We start from the raw sequence: 27,585 nt of genomic DNA on the forward strand, positions 1-27,585 counted from the left end.
AAATGGTCCTGAGATGGGTCCCCTCTCACACCTCTGGGAGCTCATGGAGTTAATAGCACACACAGATTGAATGATGGATTCTGGACAGTAGAAAGGAGCTGATACAGAGGCCATAGCTCATCCTTGCTCAGATTGATCAGTCATTAGGTATAGAGTTAGGTCAAATTAGGATTTGACTATGAACAAGTTTGGTGTTTTTTGGTTTTTTTTTGTATCAGATACCTATATTTGTCATTACTGTGGCTGTTTTTATATTGAGTTTTACTTTAGCTGCTAGTTCTCTTCTGCCCCTTGAGATCCTGAGGTCCCACGATTGCCCCAGGAACTGAGAATGTTCCCACACATTTAACGAAGTCTGCACTGGGTGTATTTTTAGTTGGCTTGTTTGCATCTCTTCCCTCCCTGTTCCTTGCCTGATTGACATCCGCTGGGTGAGAGGCACGGGAGCAGAACTTTGCCATGGGAGGTAGCTGGCTACGGTGGCTGGCTTCCCAGCACCCCTCTGGTTGTGTCTAGCCTGCGAGGAGGCATAGAGATTTCCATCTCTCTTAGTTTGCTTGATTCCTTTGTTCAGATGGACTGGCAGGAGGCTAGCTGGCATGTTTACCCCCTCTCCGTGGCTGGTGGGTGCGAGACCCAGGGTGCGTGGCTGTGCCTGTTAGAGCCCCCTGGGTTCAGGCTGAGCAGCCTGCCTGAGGAGTGTTTCCGGATGCACAAGTCTCTGGCTTGGAGAGGCTTCTCACAGCCCAGGCGGTATTTGATGGAGCCCTTGCTCTCTGCTGGAGCGCCCCAGAGCCCTTTGCTAGTGGCGGAGCGTGGGGAAGTGTCTTAGGGTCCCAGCAGGAAACAGATGGCATACTCATAGTGGGGTTGAAGAGAATTTAATAGAGGAACTGTTCACAATTGTAGGCACGTCTGAGGGTACCAGCCGGGGACGTGAAGCACCTCAGGATTGGTAACAGCAAGAAACTGTTATCACACACGCTGCCACCCGACATGAAGCACTTGCCTCACCCCAGGAAAGCGATAGCTGCAGAGGAGGCACCCGACAGCAGTGGTGGCTTTCGGGAGCGGAACACAGCCATTGCCAGCCTGGGGCTGGGATGCAGGAGAGCTGGTGGAATGGAGAACCTGACCGCTCTCTCCTCCCACCCTCTGGTCTCTTGTTGGATCATCTTCCAGTTGGCTGAACTCAACCCCGTGAGGCACTAAGACAGGGAGGGAGAGTGAATCTGAAAGGAAAAGCAGACAATACCCAGCTCTGAAGCACTAGCTCCTGTTTCAGGCAGGGCTTGTCTGGGATGTAAGAAACAGAAATCCACCTACAGTTATTTCAAGAAGAATTGATGGGGCTGGAACCCCAGGTCAGCCCACAGGAGGATATGCAGTTTAAGAAGTTCCTTTATAAAGTTCCCCATGGAGACTGTGTGGATGCCACATGGGGCGGCAGGAGGAATCGATGATCTGCCAGGCTACTCCCCCCACCAAGCTTGGCCTTAAGCCTCCTGGGGAAGAGGTGATGCTGTCTGGGTTAGAGCAAAGGCTGACACAGCTGGACTTTGCACTACTTACAATGCTTACCGACTTCCCCACAGAGTAAAAAGTAATGCATGCTCCTTTCACAAATCCAATGATACGGAGACCTGCAATGGAAAAGCCAACTCCTTCCTCCATTCCCAACCCCATCCCCCACAACAATCATGAATGGCTTGGTGTATATTCTTCCTTCGTCTTCTCTACACTCAATCGAAATATATTTAAATGTTTATAAAATATTAAAAGCATTTTTTCTTCAGTGATCATACAATGTGCATAACCTTATAATCATTTTTTCCCACTAAAAGTGAAATGGATATCTTCCTAGGTCAATCAATGTATTTGACTCCAACTCATCCTTTTTCATTGCTTCCTAATATTTCATAGAAGCCATTATATATGATTTTGTGAGAAAATCACACTTCCCTTTTAATGAGCTGACACAGAGTTCTTGACCTAGCGGGTCAAATTGCCATAAATACACTCTTCTAGTCTCCAAGTTCTTCTGGCCCAGTTAGGGCTGTAAGACTTGGTGTGGGACAGAAAAACTTGTATTTCAAGGTAGCCCGTAAATGGCACCTGGGTGACCTAGACTCTGGATGCTTTAGGGAAAGTTGTTTGGCTGAGAAGTCCTAAAAGGCCTCATTCAGGGACAGGAGAGGGGTGATTTGAGCTGGACCTTGAGAGAAGGGAAGCGTTACTATTGCTATTTGGATCACACGCAACAACACCAATTAGTGACCGATGGAAGTGTTATGGGGCAGAGAGTCTGCTGGGTCTATGATGCAGTTAGACAGCTGTCATTTATAAGTGACACTGTTTGGATGCAAAGATAGAGGAGCTAACATCATTCCAAGTTCTTGAAATCGGTTGGTTTTCCCCAGGTAGGTTGATTATCCCTCTTGCCCAGTATTCTTTTGTGCTCTTGATTTGTGTAACAAGTTATTTTCTTCGAAAGCTCGCATGTCAGTTCGAGTCTTGTCTGTGTCCACATGATCTCAAGTTTGAAAGCAGGAATGTTTCTGTTAATGAGGTCTGACACGATGCCCATTAGCCAGTGAATATCATGGGACCCCACAGATCTGTGTCAAGTCCCAAGGGCATCACAGCCCCGGCTGCGATCAGTTTCCTGCACAGGAAAAAAGAGTCCTCGCTCTCTGGGGAGAGTGGGAGGGCCACTTGGAAGTGCAGGCTTCCCTCCTTCTGCTCCCACACTGGCTTCATCTACCTGTGTCCCGGCCTCCCTTGCGCTGAACCCTTTCTGCCTCCTCACCTGCAGCTCTGAAGGCATTTCCTGTGCTTCCAGGTGGCCAGTCATTCTCCCTGGTTCCCCAGTTGTACCCCTTTTCCAGGCACCCTGGGAGATTCTTCTCTGTACTTCCTCTTAGGTTTCTGGCCACCTTGTGGGGACATGGCCCCTTAAGGTCCTCGTCTAGGGCAGCGGCATTTTGATCCAGCCTCTAATAATTTCCTGGAGTTCACAACTTGAGGACACAAACTCTCTCTTCGCGCCCCTTTCCCCCAGCTCTAAGCTCCTAGAACACACTGGATTCCTCACCTCTTTACCTCTCTGTTGCTGTAACTTTTGATTCTGCCAAGATTTGGGTATAAAAATTCACCACTCATCTCCAGTGCAAACTTACTCTTTATAAACTCTTCATTCGGATGATTTGGGGAGTCATTACAAACCCCAACAAGGAATCGAAGAGACACAGAGTTTGATGTAATCCCCTTTAAATGGGAAGAGCTCCCAGCTATGAACCCTCTCGGGGAGGCAGAGTCTCACCTTAAAGAGGTGGTGCTGGGGATTGCCTTTCCTCTCACGGCGCTCTCCGAGCTGCTGAAATCTCTCCCCTCATTATTGGGAACCTATATAAAGGCCGGTAAACTTTTATTGTAGGCATGTTATAGCTTTACTTTAAAACAGTCTCCCACTCCCCCTGCACTTGGCAGCACCGAGGGATGGATTTCATGTGCTATTTGCAGCTGCCATCCTGGCCCTCTTTGAGCAGGGAGGGCAGTGGAGGATGATGCTGGGAGCCCCCAAGCCCTCATTCTCATCTGCTCCAGGCTCACTCCCCTCATCGCCCACTTTTGCTGATCCTTGTCCCGTCCAAGGTACTTACTGCATGAAGGTCACGGGGCCATCTGCATGTAAGAGAGGGAGAGAGAAGGGTCTTCAGGGTGGGAATGTGGTTCCTCGTCATTCCCAGTTTGGGTAGCTCCAGAGAGAAGGCTCTGGAGAGAGTTAGAGACTGGCCAGAGTGGCACAGCAGAAATGGAAATAAGTTGAAGAGGAGAGGTTCCACTCTCTGCATCTCCCTAAGTGATGCAGGCTTCAGAATCTAAGGTATTTGGAGAGTGGGCGTGGGGAGAACAAGGGCTCTGATGTTAAATTGTTCTCTATTGTCATCTTGGTGTCCCCACTCATTAGCTGCATGTCCTTGGGCAAGTGACATCATTTCTCTGCCTCTCCGACCTCTCATATTTTAGTACAAGTAATATTCTATTGGAGGGGAGTGGTGAGGATTAAACACAATTACACAGGCAAAACTCCCAGTGCAGGTCCCAGGAGCAAGTGAGTGCCTAACTGATGTGGAGCCTCTCCTTGTACTTGATTTAAGCAGCCTCTGCTGCAATCACGGTTTCCCCCTTTCATTCAGTTCTCGGTGGTCCACTCTTACTAATTATTATGGAAACATGTCTACCAGTGGAAGCACTATGTCTCTTGCAAGGCCCACTCTAAGACTCTGTATGTCCATAGTTCTCTTCTCCACTAAACTTTCATAACTGTTAGACTTTTTTTTCCTTCCTTTCCTTGATCCTTTTTACATTCTGCACTTATTTGCTGGGACTACCCGAGATCCCCCAAATGGATATCTGGAATAAAGGCCAAAGCTGAGTTTCAGGATAATGAAAGGATGGTTCACACTTTTAAAATATCCCTTACATACAACCAAATTGGGTCACGTGTTGGTTATATATTAGAAAAGCTTTACCCAGTCCTGCCTAAAGTGGTTTACAACTGACCGTCTAGATCAGAAGTCAGTAAACAATAACCTATGGGACAAATCCATCCCACCACCTGTTTTTATAAACACAATTTTATTAGAACATGGTCACACTCATTTGTTTAGAAATTGAATATGGCTACTTTTGCATTACAAGGACAGAGGTTAGAAGTTGCAACAGAAATTGTATGGCCTGCAGAGCCTAAAATATTCACTGTCTGGCCCTTATGGAAGAATTTTGCTGACCCCTGCTCGGGGTCATCTTCTGCTGGTGTGTTTCAAGCCTCCTGCTTCAACTCCAAGAGGGCATTGAGGAATTAACTCCATACAATTAGGTAAGCTCCCCAGATGAGAGACTCATTTCCTGGGAAAACATGGCATATGTATGGCATATACGCTGTATGACATATGTTTTGAGTATGCATTTTAAGCAATTTGGGCCTATCCTGACACATACATCTTAAGATTTATTTCAGGGCCGTCCTGGAAAAACCTAGCAGCTTGAGGAAGACCTAGAGGGCAGTTAGCTCAGCCGCTGTCCATCCTTGGTGCTGATCACAAGCACCGGTTGTGTCCGACACCTGAATGAGTAGCATCTTATTTTTGTTAGACATTTAACTGTTTTCAAAGGACTCTACAATGTGCTTTTTTCACTTGATTCTACTATCATCTCTGAGAGGTATATGAAACAGTTTTGTATATGTTAAAGGTACGACCTGAAGGTATTTCCGGACTCTTTATACACCGTGCCTTTTCTGTATTTTCACAATTACAGCCTTACTTTCAACCTCTTGTTAAGCCTCATTCTGCTTTGCTTGCAGATCTTGACAAACAGCCTTAGCTAGAAGGACAAGATCTTTGGCTTTATTCTGGCATTCATCTTGCCCAGACCTACACTTGACTCCCTGAACTCCTTAAGCCTTGGGCCAGGTGCTACACGATCCTCTTTCCCCTATCTGCCCTCTCCTCCAGAATTAACCTTCTCAGGCCTTCTCCTCAAGTTCCTGCCATTCACTCAACATTGGACGACTTGTCCACTAGGTAATACACTCTCTTGACACTAATTAAAGCCTCCAGGTCATTGGTAAGTGTTCATCTTCTTTTATAATGGGTAGTCTTGAGGTTAAGAATATTTCAAGGGGAAATAATGTGGTCTTTAAAATCCCATGGAACTCCAGCTCCTGATTTCCCATTTTGGAGGATCCTTCGGGGTTTTCAGACTAAGGTAGGCATGTCGCTTTGTGCTTCTTTCACCATCTGGCCAAAGCCACAGCCTCATCCCCAGGACCCTTGGCTTCCTCTCAGTTTGATAGTTGCATGTGATGTTCTGCCATATGCAAGTGCCCAGGTGTGGAGCAGGATAACGCATGAGGATATTACTTCATTTAACAGAACAATTTTACCCTAGTGATGGGGACAGAGTTATTCAGCATGATAGGTTAGGGTAGGCATGGGGAAAAGACAGGAAAACCAATAATCAGGTCCAGTAACCAGAGTCTTCTCTGAATTATGGAAGTCAGAGTGTCATTAGTAATTGCATACCCCAAGCTCTCCATGTTAACAATGAAAGAGCTGAGACTCAGAGAGCAGAAGTAACTTGTCCAAGGCCTCCCTGGGAGCTAGTGGCGTAACAGATATTAGAATTCAGGTCCTACAATTCATCCTGTACTGATAGTTTTCTAAAGGTTCAGAGGCAGTGTCTCAGGGGATCCTTCAGGAGAGAAGGGGATGATGGGACCAGTTTTATGTATTTGATTTATTTTGAAGAGAATATTTTGATCCCTAAAACGATTTGAAAGTCACTGCAGCAAAACATGCTGACTCTTGGTTTGAGGAGATTGAAAACCCTTAAAAGAAAACTGAAAAATCATTATACAATTGGCTTCAATTTACTGAGTGTCTATTGCGTTCCAGGTACTTGATGCTCAGTGGTTCATATACTCTTAATAATATTCCTAGGAGGCAAATGTTATAATCCTATTTTAAGTGGGGAGACTGAGTACCAGGCAGTTTAAGAATGCTGTCCAAAGATACATAGCAAGTAAGTGAAGAAACTGGACGTCATAGCAAAGTCTTCCTGATTTGAAAATGCGTTCTTTCTTCATTACCCCTGGCTTTCATATCATTCAGCCTCCTGCTTCAAAGCCGGCTACTAGGTGAGACTCCAGCCTTCCTAAGTGATTAGTGATTGCATCTAATAGCCCTCAGGTCTAAAGGGGATCCCTCATTTTGTTCCTTGGGTAGCATTTAAAAATTGGACTGGAGAGATTCCTTCTAGTGCTCCCTCTCAGCCCCACCCTCTCTGTTCTCATCTCTCCCTTCAGTGCAAACAAGACTCCCTTGCTCTGAAGCAAAGAACATGAATAGTACACAGAAGTGACACGCTCATCCAGAGTGCAGATGATGCACAGAGAAGCTATGAAGGGGATAATATTTTGAAATAAGACTCTATTGCTTTTCTTACTATATTCCCAATTCTTTCCTCCACTGCATTTTGGTGGTGTGGAGAGGGAATGACTTTTAAGGGTGATTCTTGGCTGAGGGCCTAGAGCTCTGTCCCCTCCCCTAAGTGCCATCTCTTCTCCTCCGATGGTCAGTATGACTATCCTGAGGTTCTTCCCTAGCCGTTAGCCCTGTTCTGGCCAGGGATATCTGGGAGCACTAATGTTGGGGCAGAATCTCCTCAACTAGGAACATCTCCAAAGGGCAACCAAGACTTGCTTCGGGGAGGAAGGTGCAGCCATGAGGGCCTATCCCACTGTCAGAGGAGAGAGCAAAGGCTGCACGATAGCAGGAACCATATTGGTGAGAGTGTCCAGGCAGGCTGAAACATGCACGTAACCAAGACCCCATTGCTCCAGAGCCTCAGGATAAAGTCAAGATGGAGAAGAGAAACCCTCAAACTGTAGGCTTATTTATCCTTCGGGTATCTACTGTCAGCCACCATTAGACATTACCTGTGCGAGGTCACCCAGTAGAGGGGTTCCCAGCAGGAGACAGTAAAAAAGAATTGGTTCTAGTCCTGACTCAGTTATAGGCACATCTGATCTGGGGTGAGAGATGCCTTCTTACTGAGACTTGCTGCCATCCTCTGTAAAAACAGGGCATTGGGCCAGCTGGCCCCTTCCTGTTCACACCTTTTCACTGCAAAGGTGATGCTCAGGGGCCGGAGCTTCTTCAGCTGCCCTCTGGTGTGTGTTTGTTGTGTCTACTATGAGTCTCTTGGTTGGGTGGGGTGCATGGGTGTGAAGTTATACAATGTGATGAGGGCAGGGGGTGATGCCAGAGCTTCAGAAAGCCAAGTGAGTTGGGGGAGTTAGAAAATAAAATTTCATCTCTTCCTTCTGGATTTTTTGGACTCCTGAAACACCCATGAGTGGGGCCTGAGATGCTGCTTAGAGACCGCCCCCCAGCCCCCCAGGCCCCCAGCCATCCCTGTATCTCTTTCTCTAGCCTCCCAGGTTTTCCCCTACACGTGCGGTTTGCCCGAGAGAAAGCAGGACCAATACTGTTAAGCCTTCCTGCTGTTGGCACCATTTCCACTGTACCTGGAGGGAGGGTTTTCCTTGGATAGTGATGAGAAAATGGTGGAGATTTCTTCTGGTTTATGCTTGAAGGGTGCTCAGGGAGATTCAGCTTATGAGGCTCACTATCCCAAAGGGAATTTTGACCTTAGTGGCAGAGGTGGTCCCATAGGAGGACTGCTTACTGGTGGGGATGACAGAGACAGAGATGTCCCTTTATGCTCTTCCCCAAAAAAGAGGAACTCCCAGGACAGGAGCAGTGACCAACCAAACAGACATCTGCCTTGAAATTGCTTCTGCAACTTTCTTGTTGTCTGCTATTGCACTAGGATGATGGTTGTTCCCACAGACTGGCATTCAGATTTCTCTCCTTATTCAGTTTGAAAACACCTACCTGCCTGATCTATGACCATGTCTGAAATTCCAGCGCTAATGCTTAGTCCATTTTTGTTGCAGCATTGCTATCTTTACGTTCCTTTTTAAAGAGCAAATATTCTGTACCTTTAAAGGAATGTAGACAGTGATAAATCTATAACACCTCTCTATAAATTATATTATAAAATACTCTCAAGTTTACTGAGAATATACTCTAAGAGATTGGTAGATGTAAAGAGTCAAATATCAGAGGGCACTGCTTCCTTTGAAGCATGAGATGCAACCTTAGACCAGGTCTAGGGGGATATCCATGGGAGAAACTGGGCAACATTCACAGAGTGGGCATGGAGGATGGGGAAACGTGTGTAGTGAGATGTGCCCTGGAAGGTAAGATGGACAGGAGCCAAAGGCAGAAACTAATTGCTAACTTCTATTGAATATGTAGTATGTACCAAGAACTCACACATGCATTAACTTTTAATCCCAAGAGCATCCTCGTGATGTAGGTGTTATTATTACTACTATCTCCCTTTTATTGATTGGGATCCTGAGGGATAGAGAAGTTAAATAATTTGTTCAAGATCACACAACTAAAAAGTGCCAGAGTCGGATCCAAACATAGGTACTGTCACCCAGAACTCTCTCTTTCTTCTTCAACGTTCACAAATGCAAGACTGAAAGGATAAAGGTATGGAAAATATCCATGACTCCAAGATTCTACGTGAGGTTTTCTCAAAATACAGCAATGATGATACTTGATGCTGCGCATCCCTTTACCCTCTGCAAAGTGTGTTCACATACATCCACTCTGTGGGCTGGGCTGGGGTGGGTAGGGACTGGAAGGACCTTTGGCGTCTGCTGTGTAAGACAGAACATCTTGACTAAGTGAACCGACCCTCCAGCATGACTGTTAGCCCTGCTCCATGATATTTTAGGCAGGGCTCCCACACCCTCTCTTCAAGCCTTAATCTCTGCTTCTGTCCATCTGGGGTTCAACCATGAATGTTGGGAACACAGAGCCTAGAGAGTTTTCTTCCAGAATGAAGGGACCCTAACTGATTAGCTGTCAGACAAGACCTGGGTGAGATTTGGGGTTCTAGATTAAGTTTTCTTTTCTCAAGTCATGGTGTGATGACTTAGGGTAACAGTCTAAGTCCCACTGGGTCAGTCTGGGGAGGCAGTGCTGGAGAGGGGCAGATGGCAGCTGGGCTCTGCATGGCTACGTGCCTGCTTTCAGTCCTTCCTTGTTCGTCCAGTCAGTCATTTATTCATTCAAACATACTGGAGTGGTCCTTCTGAGCCTGGTCCTGTGTGCATTTGGGCAAGAGATGGGGCAGGGAAAAGACCCCATCCCTGGCTTCAAGGAGCCCCCCAGGCCTGCTGGGAAGAAAACGCCCCCACCAGCAACAACTGATCTGTATCTGGAGCTATGGAAGGGGAGGGGTGAGAGGCAGAGGGCTCCCAGAGGTGAGAGCAGGGCTGCCAGAGAGAGACGGGGGCCCTTGCTGCCTGTCTAAACTCCACCCATCCTGTATCACTCAGCCCAAATGTAACCGAGGACACCCTGTGGGGCCTTCAGGGTCAGACCCCTCCCCCATGTCCTCTGCTATAGCTCCTCTCTGAAGAATCTGGATAATAGTATCTTATGTATATGTCCTGAGTTTCTCAGATGCTTGAAACCACCACCAAAGGGAAGGAATGAACTACCTGATGATCAAGAGCACGCGGCCCCCAGACCTCCTGGCGCCTGCGGGCTGATAGTGCTGACCGCCCTGTTCCCTCAGCGTCCGCCAATCGGAGAATTGAGCCCGAGCTGATCCCGTACCCTGTGACCCCTCCCCTACCTGGCCTTTCTGCACGCTTTGCTGAAACCCTTCGGGGCGCTGGGGTCTTTCTTGGGCATGAGCCACCCCGTCCTCCTTGCTCGGCCCTGCCGTAATCCTTTCTCTTCTCCAAACTCATGTTTCAGTTTATTTGGTCTCATGGTGCAGCGAGCACACGAACCTGCCTGCGGTAACAGTTTTGGAGAGCCCGCCCAGGAGTTTGTGTCGGTGGCAGGTCGACCCCGGCGGGGGGCAGCCTCTTCCCTGGGTCCCAGCAGCTGCCAGAGCTCCCTTGGCTCCGGGGAACCGGCAGGGACTCCGGCACTGGCTGCCCAACAGCACTAGGCCCTTTGGAGCCTAGAAAATGTCCAGAGCTGCGGTGCACATTCGGAGTCCCCTGGGGTGAGTCGTGCCAGCTCTCACAGGCTGGGAATTCTCTCCACTCCATCTGGGCTCATCGTGAGCCACTCTGGGTTCATTCTTTTTCGCGAGCTGGGCCCATCTGTTTGGAGGCCTCCGTTTGGGAGCGGAAGTGGAATTCTTAGACTACGCCGCCTCTGATTGTCTGTGCAACCGTAGCTTATTTGTTGTTTGTGTTTTTGTGTGTCTGGTTTTGGGGTGAGCCATTCCGGCTGCACAGGATGGGAAATGCTACCCCCTCCATCTGGGCTCCTTCCCTTGCAGGGAGTGAGCAATTCTGGGCTCATTGCTAGCCACTCGGGGTCCATTATCTTTTGTGAGCTGGGCCAATCTGTTTGAAGTCCTCCAACTGGGAGTGGAAGTAGAATTTTGGGGCCACACCTTGTCTGATCTTTTGTTTGTGGGATTGTGTGTGTGTGTGTGTGTGTGTGTATGTGTGTGTGTGTGTGTGTGTGTGTGTGTGTGTATGTGTGTGTGTGTGTGTGTGAGAACTTGCATCGGTCCGTTCAGACATCTTTGAGTTACGGGGCTCGCGAGTGACGACACCAGGGTGTCCTTCCCTGTTGCGTTGGCCTCGCCTGTGGTGGAGTTTGGTCAGTATTTTCCCTTTCTAGCCTTGATCTTTCATTCTCTGATGGGGCTGGGGTCTCCCCTTTTGGATTGGCGGGACAATGATTAGTAATTTCCCTTTTGGGGCTAGGGACCTGTGACCCTGAGAATGTTTTGAATTGTTGTTTTCTTGATGTTTGATAACACTGGCCATGAATAATAAAGTGCGGATAATCAGAGATCTGTTTCATCTTATATATAGTCCTCCTAGAGTGTATTTTGCAGAACTGGGAGTGTATTTTGCAAAACTGAAGAGCTATGCTCCCATAAATGAGAGAAAATGATATTTTTACAGTAACACTGTGACCTCAGTACTTACTCCCTGAGGTCTGAAGAACAGTGGCCCTGATGGCTCTGCTGTTATGTAAAAGTAGGCCTTTTGCAATTTGGCTTTTATCTTGTGTGGGGGGTGTGTGTGTGAGGGTCTTGGTGCCTGTGTCCAAATCCTGTTATCTCTTCCTAGTTTTGCTGAAAATGAGGCATGTGAATGTGAACAAATGAGATATATATATATATAATTGTCTACTATTTTTATTTCTTTTAACTTAAGTGGATACTTGGGAACTGGAAAAAAAATTCCCTGAAAATCGCCAAGATGATTGGGTTTTGTATGAACCTTTAGAGAGGAATTGTATTTCTCTTTCTGTGCCTTTCGGGTGTAAATGACCTCCCTGGGCTCTCAGTGAAAAAGTTTTTATTTTCAAACTCAGCCAGAAAAACTGAGATCTCTGGTTCTGTCTGTCTTTATGTAAAATTAACATGTAAAAGAGGTCTATTTAATTGACTTAAAAGTAAGCACTTAAAATTAAATACTTCTAAGTATAAAAGGAGGTAGACAACAAATTTCAGGCTCACGTGATCTACTATCCGATATTAAAGCTAGCTGAAGCTTGTTGGTATAATCAACACAGACAAGTCTTTTTATTGTACCTAAAGTTACTGATGGTCAGTAGGTTCATGTGGTTTCTGCTGCAGTTTGTCAGAAAGAAAAAAAAATTCAATTAACTTTGTATGACAAAATTCTTACAAGTAAATTAAATGTAAACAACGTAAGAGTTTGGGGGTGAACTTATTGGAAATAATTCTGTTTTAGGACTGTCTACTTAAAAATGATCTCTCCAGATACTTGGCAATTTGAAATTTTAGAGTTGTACTAACTTAAGTTATATGATGGAAGTGTGTTGAACAGCTAGGCCATTACCAAATAAAACAAGATACTGGAACATTATTTACTGAACATTGACTTCCCGTTATAGATAAAGTAAAGGTGTTTAGGACTATTATTAAATATGTTTGGTGTCACACTGAGATATTTTCTATAAAAATCACATGTCTTTAGAAATTATTATTTGGTATTTGTTTGCCGATCTCTAGAATGCTAATGTAAAAGACAGCTCATAATTGCTTACTTCTTGGTTTTCACTAGAAATTAAGGTTTTTAAGAGTTGAAGATTCTAATTTAAATATGTTATTAAAGCTGCTAAACATAATAAAGGAAACATTTCAGTATACAGTAGGAAAGTAGGATATGCATTTTGAGTAAAAAGTATGAGGAATGGAATTGCATTTTGTCAAGGGAAAAGTTTGTAGAAAAGGGACCCCTGAAAAAGAGTTTTGTGCATGGCTGAGCTGAGATTAGATTACCCTTAAGTAAATGGTAAATGGATTGTGTTATTAAAAGAAGGCTGGTGCAGGACTGGATTTGGTTCCTCTCCGTTAAAAGAACAAGTTTACTTGCTTGTGATTAGCAGATGCTTCTGATAACAGATTGTGTGAAACATTTTGATGCTGTTGATAAGCTTCCTATCAAATTCTAATCAAAATTCTTTTGACTTCAGCTAACTTTGGGAGGCTTCAGAGGACCCCTGAGACATCTCAGAGAAAAATATTTAACTAGCTGGGATTGGTTAATAAGTTAAATGACATGGCATTGTCAAATGAGTGATAAGCCTCCTCAGATCATATGGTACTGATAAATGTTATTAATATAGACATTCTGGAAATTATATAAGTTTTCTGAAATTTAGATATGTCCTGGTATCGGTCAAAATTCTATTTTTTCTAGTTATTATAATTCTCGTTCTAGTCTAGTTGTTATCTGAAAATGTTGTATGCCACAGCAACTTGATTAAACTTCTTTTTTAAAAACATTGTAACTAGATCTTTAATCTTCCTTTTTTAAGTCTTTTGTTATTCATAGACAGTTAAGCCGATGCTTTGCAAAACTGCTTCATCTTCAATAAGAAGTTATTGTTTTACTTCCAGCCACACTGTTGCCCCCAGTGTTTAGGATGGAAAGAGAATTCTCTAATGGAGTTGTCACAGTGTATAACCACTCATGATGTGTAACAATGCTTGGTCTATGTCTATTGCTAAAAGCACATGTACAATGCTTGTGTAACAATTGGGTGTAAGTGATAAAATGTATGGCTGATAATGTGTTTCCCCGTTAACGTACCTCTGAATCTATTCATGATACCTGATTAGTTTCCCCTCAAAATGGATAACTAGGCAGATATAAAGGAGACCCAGCACCGAGAGATATGATCTGAACCTGAGGCAGGAGCCATCACCCCAGCATCCAATGATGAATATTTTGATCATTATTGTTTTCTACTGAAAGATTTACAATCAGAAGGAGAGATGATGGAAAAATCTGCACATATTGAGGTATGGGGAAGTCATTCTGGTTTTTACATGGTTTAACTTAAACTTTACTGACCATAGCAACCTGTTTTATGGCCTTTTGGACATGCATTGTACATCCGCTTTGGCCTTGAGGAAGGGAATGCATTTGAAAGTCAAAATGGAGCAGCTGGGACTTGGACATTCAAGGTAAAACTAGGACATTCAAGGTAAAACTAGGTCGCCATTGGGGTATTATTTCAGATATGTTCTTTTTTTTTTTAATTGAATTATAGTCAGTTTACATTGTTGTGTCGATTTCTGGTGTACAGCACAATTCTTCAGTCCTACATGGATATACGTATATTCATTTTCATATTCTTTTTCACTGTGAGCTACTACAAGATATTGAATATATTTCCCTGTGCTATACAGTATAAACTTGTTTATCTATTTTATATATACCTGTCAGTCTCTGCAAATCTTGAACTCCTAGTTTATTCCTTCCCACTCCCCTCCCCCCCGGCAACCACATGTCCGTATTCTATGTCTGTGAGTCTGTTTCTGTTTTATATATTAGTTCATTTGTCTTCTTTCTTTATTTTTAGATTCCACATGTGAGTGATATTATATGGTATTTTTCTTTCTCTTTCTGGCTTACTTCACTTAGAATGACATTCTCCAGGGACATCCATGTTGCTGCAAATGGCATTATATTGTCTCTTTTTATGGCTGAGTAGTATTCCATTGTATAAATATACCACAACTTCTTTATCCAGTCATCTGTTGATGGACATTTAGGTTGTTTCCATGTCTTGGCTATTGTAAATAGTGCTGCTACGAACACTGGGGTTCAGTTCAGTTATGTTCTTGTATTACTGAGAACTTGAATTTTCTGAGCTGTGTCACCCTTGGGAGACCACCAACCATTCTCAAAGGAGTGTCTACAGGCAGTTGCAACCTTATGACTTCAAGGTCTCTTTATTAAATTTTTAGACAACAAAGTTAATTTAGATCAGATGTTAGCAGAAAAAAGGAGATGTGTAATGGCCAATAGCTCCTGTTATGTATATGTTAATACCACATCAGCAGTTAAAACCTACTTAGATAAAAGTAGCTACCTGGCTACAAGTCTCCTCTAAAGTGTCAGGTCCAGACTGGTTTTCAGGTTTATTCTCCTGAATTCCTCTGGGAACGGGGAATGAGCTCTATTTTGTCTTTTAAAGTTCTGCTTGTCACCCCTCCAACTACTTCTACTTGGGTCTGTTGGCACCAAAAGTGTGGACTAAAGGACTGGGATCTTAATCATACAAGACTCAGATCCAGGACTTGAAATGAAAATATTTTCAATTTGATGTCCATCCCCAAATTGAGGCAGGACTATGCTCCATTTCAGCAGGAAGTAGCCAAAGCACTCGTTGCCCCATTGCCTGATAGATCTGAGGGAAGATGAAATAGGATTGGTGATTGAAACCAAGTCCCCCTAAAACCAGGTTCCGCTGCTGAGTTTATGGTTAAACTCTCGGACCAAAACATTATTCCCTTTCTTGTCCAACACCTGTTCTCCTCGAGATTGAAGAGTCTCAAAGAAAAGGGGCGAATTGTAACCAAGCAGGACCCTGTGGGGGCCCTCCAGGGTCAGACCCCCTCCCCCCATATCCTCTCCTATAACTGCTCTGAAGTATCTAGATAGTAGCATTTTATGTATATTTTCTTAGTCTTTCAGAGACTTAAAACCACCACCTAAGGGAAGAAATGAACTACCTGACGGTCAGGAGGACGTGGCCCCCAGACCTTCTGGCGCCTAGGGGTTGATAGTGTTGACCGCCCTGTTCCCTTAGCATCAACCAATCAGAGAATGTGCACAAGCTGATCACATACCTGCGACCATCTCCGTTACTTGGTCTTTAAATATGCTTGGCTGAAACACTTCGGGGAGTTCGGTGCGTGAGTCACCCTGTCCTCCTTGCTCGGCCATAAACCTCTCTCTGCTCCAAACTCATGTTTCAGTTTGTGCGGCCTCATGGCGTGCTGGGCAATGACCTTGCTTTTGGTAACACAGAGGCTCCCTTCTCTCTGCAGCCTCAGTGCCTTTGCGCTTGCGTGCACCTCTCCCCTTTGTGGGCTCAGCAGTGGTTTTGTTGTCTACGGTACTTAGCATTGTTCTTTGCTTGACTTTTTTTTCCCCTTGGTATTCCTCATCTGGACTGTGGCAGAGCCTACCGTCACCCCCATCTTCTCTCGACTCCCCGGCAGGGCGGTACTTTTCAGAATTCATTGTGAAGCCGAATCCCCGGAGAACTTGTTAAAATGCAGATTTGAATCCAGTTAGTCTTGTGTGGAGCCCGAGATTCTGCATTTCTAACAAGCTGCCAGCTTGTTAGATGCCAAACCCAGAGTCTACAGACCTCGATTTTAGTGGCAAGGTTATAAAGAGTCAGACACAGACGAAACCTTTCAAGCGAACTTGCTGATTTACTGAACTGGTTAATGGGCGTGCCACTTCCTCTCTCTGGGTCTCTTTTTAGCCAGATAAGACATTTTTTTAAGGCTTGAAAAATGCGAAAGCTTCTGGACCACCATCTTCTCTCCTGCTCCCTTATAGCAACAGTTAAAATGGTATTCTTTCCCACTGAGCTTGGGCATGTCCTCTTGAGAAGGACTTTCTCAGTACAGTGCTCTAGAGAGCCGCTTCTGGTCCAACAGCATTCGCTTGAGGGAAGAACAAATCTAACTCCATATTGGATCTGTTTCTTTTACTTCAACCTTTGTGTTCTATTGCTTTTGCTACAAGTTAATCATTAAAGAGACGTTGCCTGAAAGCTGAAATTATACATAGTGGCCCATCTCTGGGAGCCCTGCCTCCCAGGTAATGAGTGTTAAGCTAAAATACCTAAAATTATGGGAAGCACCCTGACCAGGCTCACCTGTGAATGACTGCAAGTAGGAATAAATGAACACGTTCCCTCCCGAGGCCAACCGGAAGCAGGAAATGCATGACTTTACTCCCTCCGCCCTTAGTATAAAAGAAGCCTGAATGCTAAGGGAAGATGTTCTTTGGGATGCTAGTCTGCTGCTTTTTTGGTCTGTGGACTGTCTGAATAAAGTTGCTATTCCTTGCCCAACAACTTGTCTCTTGGTTTATCGGCCTGCGGCGAGCAGTTCGAGCCTGGACACAGTAGCATGAGGATGAGTCCTATTTGCTACCCCGGGGTGAGCTATACCTTGAGGTCTCTTCTAATGGCCAGATTCGGGGTGTGTGGGGAAGCTGTCCTGGGTGCGACACAGAGATGCTCCAGGATCTGGTGCCTGTCCTGGGAGATGCAGGCACTGCTGCCCTGGGACACATTCATGCCAGAGAAGCCCCTCCGTCGGGGTCTGGGAGGTGAGAGGAGGGGCAGGAAGACAGAGCAGGTGCTAGAGGGGGTTGATTAAGTCAGTGGTTCTCGGCCTCGCCTGCGCATGAGAATCATTAGAAAGCTTTAACACACTGTGCCCCTCGCCCCTCCTAGATACTAGGTTTAATGGTTTGGGATACGACCTGGACACCAACACTGAAAAATCTCCCGGTGAATCTAATGAGCAATCAGGGCTGAGAACCAGATTAAGCCTGTATGTTCATGCTCAGCGAGTGGCAGGAGACCAAGGAGCTTGGCTCACCTTCAGTCGTGGGCTCCGTCCCCCAACTGGCCGCTCCAGGGCTGCGATAAGTAAGCTCTTGGAAGTAGCTCCTGTCCAGGAGGCTTTCTGGTTAGAACTGGTTCCATCTTTAGAGGCCAAGCCAAAGGTAAAGGACTTGAGGAAAGATAGCAACTTCCAGCCACTGTTTTTTGTTTAAGATGGATCTATCCTCGGGAAAATAAGGTAAGGGAACGCCTTTTCAGGTGTGATACTTTCTTGGGGGAACGTTATTGTTACCCTCGGCTTCGTTAATCTAGATTGGCTTTCCTTGTTCTCTGTCTTATGGGGGGACCTCTCCTTCCTGCTTGGGGGATTTGGAGATGGGAGGCAGCCCTCTCCATACTTGTCATCCCTTGTGTTGCTGGAAAACCAGCCTCTGTGTCCCTGAAGGTCGAATTCAGGTTCGGAGACAGAGTTTTGAGAACATCAGAAAAGAGCAGCTTTACTGTGTTGCCAGGCAAAGGGGAGTCACAGAAGGCTAATGCCTTCGGGAGTCTGAATCCCTCTTGGGGTTGGCGTCTTTGAGGATTTATAGAAAAACTGGATGGAGCAGAAGAGTGATAACAATCAGGGGCAGGCTGTGGTGGTGTATTTTTCTTAATCTTGATAAGTCCATCTGGCATTACAGAAAACTCCTCAGGGTCTGTCCATTCTTCTGAGGTCATCAACCTGTAACTTTCTGGAAAACAGTTTCTGGGTTAAAGAATAAGCTATTCTGGGTAAAAGAATGTATAGGGAAGGTTGGGGGCTGTTTTAGCAAAGCTGTTGAGCGAATACACAAAAAGAAAAACAAGACATGTCAAAATGAACAGCAAACAGCAGCAATCAGCCTTAGCATCAGGGAAGCCATTTTGTTAGCTGTTAGCTTTCCTTGCCTTAAGCCCCACCCTTCAGTGCTGGCCTTCTCATTTTCCTCCCTGACACGCATGCCCCGTCTCCTCCAGCTCCCAGTGCCACGGGGCTTAGCTATTTGTTCAAATGGAAGGACTGACTCAAACTGAAATCCCACTGAGCTCTGGGTGAGTGAGTCCTGCCTCTACTCCAGCAATCTTGGATTTGAAAAGCTATCCTAGAATATTTTTTAATTGGTGGAATTCCAGGTCATAGATGAAGATAACTGAAGCATTTTCACAACTACTGTGGGGAAATTGGTGGGGCTTTCCAGAGGGGGAGGGGATGGCATTCCTATACTCTTCTGTGTAGCTGTCTTTTTTAATGGTGAGAACAGGCATTGCTGGAGAATAAGCCAGGTGCCTGGGGAGGAGCAGTCCGAGCCTCTTCTCCCTTCAAAGAAAGAAGGGGGTGGGGGCGGGGGTCTGCTTTAGGCAGCTTCAGCATATTTCTAATAATAGTGCCCATTTGTAACCAAGACTTTGGCCTTCCAAGAAGACTTGATTACTATATTCATAATTCATTGGCAGTCAGTCTATTCCCAATTCAATGATTTCTCCAGCCAGGGAGAGAATCTTGATCTTTTAAAAACTGATTTTTCACATTAGAATAGCAAAAGCAATTAGTTTTATTTTTAGCTCGGTTAAGCAGGAACTCTAATGAAGCTGAAAGGAGGTTTTTTTTTCCCCTCCTTTCTTTGTCCCATTCTTTCCCCTGAGGTGCTTTGGGAGGATTCAGCCTAGAAGTTTGCCCCCTGCTGCTACTGGGTCTTTGTGGGAGGCCTCTGGCTGCTTTAGAGTGAGGAGTTTGTGAAGGTGGAGGGTGGTTCTCAGAACTTGGTACTTAGCCTTGTGTTTCCTGAGGCCTAGACTCCTACCTCGACTCGTCATGAAGGTGGGAGTGGAATGTGTGTAGGGGTGAGCTTGGCAGCCTTAGTCCCTAAACCCCACATTATATCTGGAGTTCTTGGCATGAAAGGCTGAAAAGAATATTACTTGGCACTCAGGTCCTTCATTCCAACGGTATGGGCTCAATTTACTGTTCTCAGCCTTATCCTCCCTCCCCTGCACAGGCTCCCAATCTGGCCACAGTGGTTTACACATGGACCTCAAGTAGGACCACACACATTTCTCTCTCTCCCTGACCACCTCCCCCACCCTTCCCAACATTCTGGAATCCCTTTCCTCTGAATTCTCAGGGGTCAACTTGTGCCCATAACTGTAAATTCCTAGATGGTGTTGGGCACGTGCTGGCTGGGCCACAGGTTAACCTGGGCAGGTTTACTATGCATTCAGATGCCTGCAGGCATCCAGGGAAGTGGCTTAAAAGAGGAAAACTGATTGCAGTGAGAACTGTGGTGACCTGCGGAGCACAGGCCAACTCTAAAGGATGTAGCCATTCTTTAACTAGACGGTTTTCATGTTGAGCTTCTGGTCTGGTGCTGTCAGATTTTTTATTTTTCAAGAGCGGCTGGAAATTCAGATTTTAAAATGTGAAGTCTAGTAATTTTTCAATGTTGGAAATTCAATGTTCTTTAATACCTTACGTGGACCAAAAAAATCACATCTGGGTCCACCATTTTGTTTTCTCAACTTTAGGAACCCACAGCACTTAGCGGAGAGAACCCATTTTAAGGCATCTTTGAGCTCCTTCTGCCTCTTGTATCCTGACAGATCAGGCAGAAGAGCCAGCCCTCCGTGCACCAGGCTCAGAGCAGTCCAGGGGCTTCCCAGTCACACAGGGACCTGGGGGCAGAGCCAGCATTAACTCGTGGTCTCCAGCCCAGAATTCTTTCCATCAGTACCACACAGATACACGCTGATGTTGCCTTAGTGTGTGGGGTCAGTTACTGTAGCATCTGTAACTGCTGTCCAATCTTAATGGAAAATGAAGAAAAACACTCTTCCCTCGGAATGAATTACCCTTGGAATCAGTTAGATAAAAGAATACAAGACTTCACTCCTGTTGGGTTTCTGCATGATTTTCACAGGGAACATGCTACTGAAACTGAGCACTGAAGGGGCCCTACTGAGTATCTTCTGTGTGTCGGGCACGGTGGAGTGAGCCACCCCCAAGACCTCATTCCCGTCCTTGGCAGGCTTAAGCCACAGGCTCAAGGCTGTGAGCTCCTGGAGCAGGGACTTGGCTACACTCAGCTTTGCGCGTCTCCCAACCCCTACCACTCTGTCCAGCACAGAATAGGGACTTGAATTAAAGACAATGACAACCCGAGTGAGACACACAATAGGCAAAATAAGGCTTCCAACTAAAATGGTCAAACTCTTTCATCTTGATCTGAGAATGTTATTTCTCATTATGAATGTGATCCTGGCAGATCATGGCATCATTTTCCCTTGGTGAGCCACTGCTTGTTGTGACAGCCTAGTATCCTGAACTGACACTGAACAACACACCATCATTCCAAGTGGTATTCTTGGGAAAACCTGATACGGGGCTGGGGGAGGGAGAGCTTGCGCTCTAAGGGCAGAAAACAGGTAGAAGCCTGTGGTTAATGCATTCCTTCTGAATCCTCTCCTTTTTCCATCTTAGTTTTTCCTGACTCCAGCCCCTAAGATAGCCTCAGGGAAAATGGAGCATTGCTTAGCGCCTCCCCCACCCCCCATCTCCGGGCCATGAAAGGATGGCCTGCCCTTCTCAGGGAGAGGGTATACAAATTGTACCCCAGCGGAGGCCAGCTTAGGGTGTTAGATGAGCCTCTGACAGAGGATATGAATCTCGGCCCCAGGTCCCAGTGAAGGATGCTGGGGCTGACAAGCCCATATCAGACACGCCTCTGTTCTGCAGGAGCCATCACTCACCCCTCTGAGCTCTGGCGGCACATGCTAATGAGGGCCAGCTCATAGACCGAGCCTGCCAGGAGGCTGGGGGTGGGAGGGACTCAGGCTCCTGGCAGATTAGAAACGGCAGCCCTTGGTGGGATTGCGAAGGAGACAGCATCTAGTCTACCCTCTCCCTAATTTCTAGTAGTCCCCGTTTGTAGGGGCCTTCCTTTTAGCTGCCTCACTTCCTAGTCTCCAGCCTTCCAAGGGCATGGGCTCCTTTCTCAAAGCACTAACTGAACACTGCTACCATTTGCATGTGTTGTTCATTTCTCTTGGTGGCTTTTACGTTGACACGAAGACCCCAGGCATAGGACAGATTCCTAACCTAAGGAACAAATGATGGATGGTCCATTTCAGGCACCTGCTAGGAGATGGTCTCGAGAGCCCTTGTGAAAATAGAGGTTCCCTTTTCACCAGTAGATGGTCCTGTCGGCTGAAGGGGAACAGCACAGATGATGACAAGGATGATGCTAAAGATGACGATGCTGGCAGATTGACACCTATTAAGTGCTTGCTGTGTTCCAGAACTGTTGAGAACTTCACACATGTAAGCTCATTTACTCCCCTCGTGAGCTCTGTGGTGGGCACTATTATTATTCAGAAATGAAGAAACGGGCTCAGAGAAGTTAAAACAAAACAAAACAGAAACTTACCTATGTAGCTAAGAAGCATTCCTGGGAGGTGCTCCAGAAAGCCTGCCTTTCCATGATAAAGACTTGGGAGGCTTGGTCTGCTCAAGTGCCACTTCCTTGGTGAAGCCTTCCCCGAACCTGCACCCTGCTCCCCAGTGATGCGGAGTTCGAGAGCAGTGACTTGCGATGTGGGTGTGAGTCCTGTCTTTGACACCTAGAAGCTATATGCTCTAAGACAAATTAACTTCTCTGAGACTGCTTCCCACTTTATAAAAGGATCAGCCTCACTGGGCAGCTGTGAGGGTTAAGTGGGAAATGCCGGCAGAGCCCTCAGTGTGGCCCTCTTACTTCTGTTCCGGGGTGCATCACGGGCAGCCCACCTCCTCCACCCTTCAGATGCTTTTTATTTTCCCTCCCTTAACAGAGGCAATGGGGATTGAACCCAGGACCTCATGCAAGCCAAGCACGTGCTCTACCATTGAGCTGTATCCCCACCCCTCTCCCCTCCCCACCCCTCAAATGTTACATGTATACGTTTGCCTTCCCCATAAAACTGAGGATTGGGGGGCAAATTCCATGTTTTATCCATCTTTGAAAATGTTTCCCTTGGAACTTTGAATATAGTCAATTGAATTAGATGACTAGAATTGGAATAACACTAGCAACTAACGTATATGAAGCGCACACCTCATTGTATGCTCAACGCTAGTCCTTCCGACCACCCTGCTGCTGCATAGGTCCTATTATCCTGCTTGTTTCGCCGTGGAGGGAACTTGAATCACTGACTTGGGAGCTCACTATTGGCAGGTGGTGGAAGAGGACCCAGGTGGTCTGAATCCCGAGTCTGAGCTCTTAATTACTCTCCCATGAAACCATGCCCTAAAGATCCTTTTCTCCAATTCCCATTCCTCTTACAAAGTTTCAAACAAGCAGGAACCGGAGGCTCCCGGAGGGTGAGCTACCCCTGCGAAGGCCAGGGCTAATTTAGTTGCGGAGCTAGGGCTGGAGCGAGCGCGCCAGACTACCAGCCCCGTGCTCCTCATCGGAGGTGCGTCCTGTCATATGGTGCTGTGATTAATTGGGAGAGAAGCTGTAGGAGGCTGACATTTTCCCAGCCTCATCAGCCCACACGCCAGGCCCTGAATGTCAAAGCCCCCCACGCTGCTGCGCTGGGGGGAGGAGGGAAGCCCACTCACTATTATTAAGCAATTAAAAACACGGGCTGAGCAGATGTGGGGCAGCCGACTTGCCTGACGTGTTGGGCGACAAGGCGGTCGGCTGCCCCTCGCTCACGCTGAGAGACATTTAAGGGACTAAGTGAAAACAGCTCCTTTGAGCTTTCTGGGAAGGGGGTGCTCTGAGTGCTGCTGACTCAGCACCCTTCCAGCTCAGCTGCTCAAACAGTCTGGCGGACCGTGGGAGAAGCGGGAACTCAGGGGTGTGGCCAGCAGCCTCTGAAACACCATGGTTATCTCATCATATTTGTGAAAGAGAGGCAGGGTCTGAAAACTTCCTCTGGGTCCTTAGATCTGTTCCCAAACCTGATGTGTTCCTCCCCACCCCCCATAACAATGTGGAAACTCAAAAGTCAAGTTCACGTCAGGGTGGCCCCAAATCGTTCCTACATTTTATTTTCACCTGTAAGGATGAGTCCAGGATTTCATTTGCTAGAGGAGGAAATGGGGACTGAGGTTGGTCAGTGCTATAGTCTGTTCGTTTCAGAATTCGTATGTTGGAATCCTAACCCCAAGGTGATGGTATTAGCAGGTGGGGCCTTTAGGTCGTAAGGGCAGAGCCCCCCAGTGAATGGGATTAGTGCCCTTGTAAGAGACACCTGAGAACTCCCTGGCCCCTTCCACCATGTGCGGTTACACTGAGAAGATGACTGTTGATGAGCCGGGAAGCAGGCCCTTGGCAGACAGAGAACCCGACCATGCCGGCACCCTGACGTCAGACTGCCAGCCTCTGGAACTGTGAGAAGTCCATTTCTGCTGCTGATAAGCCACCCAGTCTATGGTATTTTTGTTACAGCAGCTTGGATGGATTAAGACTGTTGACGAAAAGGGCCTCCTTGATGTTAGACCTGAAGCTCTTGCTAGAATCTGGCCCAGGTACTTAGAAACAGAGGATGGTCTCCACCATTCTTTCAGATACCTCCATATCCGATTAACAACCGTCTTCTTTCATTCATTTAAAACATCTCTCATGTTGACCCTCACCTTTGCCCTCTGCATGTCCGTGGCTGTACACACACCCCATGGGTGGCACTAAACTAGGCCTCCTGGTGAGTCATGGGAGGGTCTCCAGGCTCATCGAAGAGGGTCCCTTTATTCTGTGTCTTGGAAGGAGGACTGGAAGTGAGTCACTCCCCACTGCTCCGTGGTGCCGGATGCTCAGGTATTTATTGAATGAATGAAATGCAGCAGACGGGCGTTTGTTGAAAGTCCTTTATTTTTTGATAATGACTTGATTTCAACCTCACAAATACTACAAAAACATTGAGTATGGCCCGAGGGTGTGAAAATTACATGGTATCAGTAGAAAATCACTTATTTTAGAGTGTGTGTGTGTGCACACACTACTTGGAGCACGCCACTGCCATCTAAGATGATGGCAGGAAATGTTAAGTATAAGTTGGGACAGAGTTAGGGTCAGGGCAGGGGGAGGGGGGAATAAATCCTCTGAAATGCTGACAACTGCATGTAGGGCCCCAGCATACAGAGGAGGTGAGTGGGTGCTCCTACAGGCCAACAGGAGAGCAAGGCCCTCCCAAGTGGGCAGAGTTTGACCAATGAGACCAAATCATCCAGGACACAGCTAAGTCTGTGGGAATAAAAATTTCAGCAAACTGTCCCAGAAGGAGCATCTTAGGATTCCAGGAAGAGCCCATTATCCACTAGTCATCCACTTCTGAGCCCAGAGGCTGCTGGCAGCTGCCTAGTGCTCCCTGGGTTGGGCTTGAGTGCTCCTACCTTTGTGACTCTAAAGAAGCTAGAAAGATGTGTGTCTTTCCTTCTCTCCTTTTCCAGGTGAATAGCAGGGAGGAGGACAAGGCACAGCTAACACCACATTTAAAAATCTTTTGTTTTGAATTAGGCTTACAGAAAACGTTGCAACATCATAGGGTTCCCTGTACCGTTCTCCCAGCTTCCCCTATTGGTAACAGCTTCCGTCATCACAATACAATGATCAAGACTAAGAAATGAACCTTGGCACAGTACTAGTAACTAAACTACAGACCTGGAATGTTTTTCCGCTCATGTCCTTCTGTGGTCCCAGGACCCCATTAGGACCCCGGGTTGCCTTTAGTTGTTATTTCTCTTGGTCTTCTGTAGCCTCTAACAATTCCTTAGTCTTTCCTTGCCTTTTATGACCTTAACACTTTCGAAGAGCATTGTGCCGAAGATACAACTTCACGTCCTTGGAAAGATATCACTTCTGTGGTGTTTTTGCCAAAAAATGCGTATCATCAGTCCGATCACAAGAAAACACCAGACAAACCCAAATTGAAAGGCATTAAAAAAATTGCGGATCAACCAATACTTTTTGAAAAAAACTTCAGCCTCTGCTTTTGTACTCTGTTGGTCCCAAAAATAGGTTCGGGGGACACTGCTTGACACTGAATTAGAATTTTAAGATGTGACCTTACGAGGCAGAGGTGGTGCTCCTCTCTGGTAACGGCCACAGCCCTGAGCAAGCAGCTGGAGCTATGGATTCTGATCTCAGCCCCGTCATGTCACTCAGAAGCCTCCCAGATGGCTTTCTGTGAAATGGTGATACCTCATTCTCTGCCTCTGCCAAAGGTTTGTCCCAATGAGATTATGTTAGGTCCCCTACCCTTGTGAACCTCAGAGGTTTGTCAGTTCTCATGGGATGATGCACACAGAGGGCCCATTATCTTTAAACTTCACTGGGACTCCAAGAGGTGAGAAACTGGTACCTCCAGCCAAACAAGAACCTTGTCAACTGGTCAACTCCCCACTCCCCCTTACTTAGCTGTAATCTTCCTGGGGAATGAGGATGGAGAGAAGAGGAAATGTTCCAGATTTATCCCCCTAACTTTGTCTAGAGGGAAGTGACTTTTACAACAGCTCCTCAAAAGGGAAATCTCGTAGCATTTTATTCAACAGATGTTTTTGATCACCTACTGTGTGCCAGTCTTCTAGGTGCTGGGCATATGTCAATGAACAGAATAGACTATACTCTCTGCCTTGTGGGGCTGACATGCCAGTGGGTGGAGGGGAGCAGACAGTAATAGAAATGAGTAAATGTAGTTGTCCCTGGGTATCCATGGGGATTGGTTGCAGGACCCCAGCAGATATTAAACTCCGTGGATGCTCAAATCCCTGTATAAACTGGTGTAGCATTTGCATATAACCTATATACATCCTCCTGTATACTTTAAACCATCCCTAGATTACTTACGATATCTAAAACAATGTAAATAGTTGCCAGTTTGTGGCAAATTAAAGTTTTGCTTTTTGGAGCTTTCTGGACTATTTTTCCCCAAATATTTTGGATCTGTGGTTGGTTGAATCCATGGATCCAAAACTCATGGATACAGAGGGCTGATTATAAATCAGTAATTAGGAGGTGATGAAATGCCATCTGTGAATCCAGAAAAGTCAAAATAATTTTGGATACAATCCATGTTGGGATGTAGTTAGTCACTGCTGATAAATGGGGATGGTTATAAAATAACAAATAGCATATATTAGGGGTGGGAAGATGGGTGTTGCCAAATGTCTCACCTACTTAAGCTTTCTCATTTTAAGTTTCAAATCAAACTCCCACTTTGGGTAATTAGACAATGCATGTAGCAGTTGAAATGTCATTCCTCTGACCCGAGAAGGTGCCTCTTAATCATTCCCTCTTGGCCCCCAGCATCAGGGGAAGGAGATGAAGGAATAAAAGCACACAGGAGTAGTTCACTCCCGGAATACTAATACCGAGATGATGATAGCTGAGAGATGAATTGAGTGCATCATTCGGGGGATATACCAATAAGCACGAAGAAAACAGTGTAAGGTACACACCAGACTTTAACCAGTTAATACTGGGAACCTGGTGTTTGTGAGAGCACATGGGTGGCAGTGGTAGGGGGCTGGGGGAGCAGGTGGTGGAATTTCTTTGTACACCTCTGTTGTTGGCCTGTAGCAGCTAGTGAGTATCGCTTTTGTGACTAAAAAAGAAAATCTAAGGAAATATTTAAACAAGCACACAAATTGAAAGGATAGATGAAAGATAAGGAAGATCCTATGGAACTTCTAATTCTCCCGAGTTCATATCTAGCTTTTCTTCAGATTATTTATTCATCCAGGCGAGCACTGATCATTGTCTTTGTGTGCCCGTTCGTGCTGAGATCAAGGGGGCGAGGGCACATAAAGGTGAGTGGGGCCTGATTTCTACCTTTGGGTAACTTTGTTTTTTGATAAACTTTTACAAATTGGTTTATCTGATTTACTTTTTAATTGAGGTGAAATTCACGTAAGATAAAATTAACCATTTTAAAGTGAACAAACAATTCAATGGAATTTAGTACATTCTCAATGTTGCGCAGCCACCACTCTGTAGTTCTAAAACATTTTCATTGTCCTCAAAAGTAAGTTCGCTCC

The 27,585-nt window shown here is 46.0% G+C and overlaps 1 protein-coding gene and 1 long non-coding RNA gene across 3 annotated transcripts in view; one reads left to right on the top strand and one right to left on the bottom strand.

Annotated features, from left to right (window-relative positions):
• Positions 1 to 27,585, top strand: part of CFAP58 (cilia and flagella associated protein 58) — a 214,565-nt gene that overhangs the window by 170,512 nt on the left and 16,468 nt on the right. The window lies entirely within an intron of this gene.
• LOC140699836 (uncharacterized) lies at positions 866 to 8,538 on the bottom strand. Of its 2 annotated transcripts, XR_012078084.1 has the most exons (5): positions 8,466 to 8,538; positions 3,663 to 3,791; positions 3,323 to 3,405; positions 1,573 to 1,643; positions 866 to 1,232 (listed from the first exon to the last, which is right to left on the bottom strand). It is a non-coding gene; the product is annotated as an uncharacterized lncRNA (long non-coding RNA). The 2 variants fall into 2 exon arrangements; XR_012078083.1 differs by lacking the exon at positions 8,466 to 8,538 and having other exon boundaries at positions 3,663 to 3,847.

This window comes from Vicugna pacos, chromosome 11 (assembly GCF_048564905.1).
Source record: "Vicugna pacos chromosome 11, VicPac4, whole genome shotgun sequence".
NCBI classification, from domain to species: Eukaryota; Metazoa; Chordata; class Mammalia; order Artiodactyla; family Camelidae; genus Vicugna; species Vicugna pacos.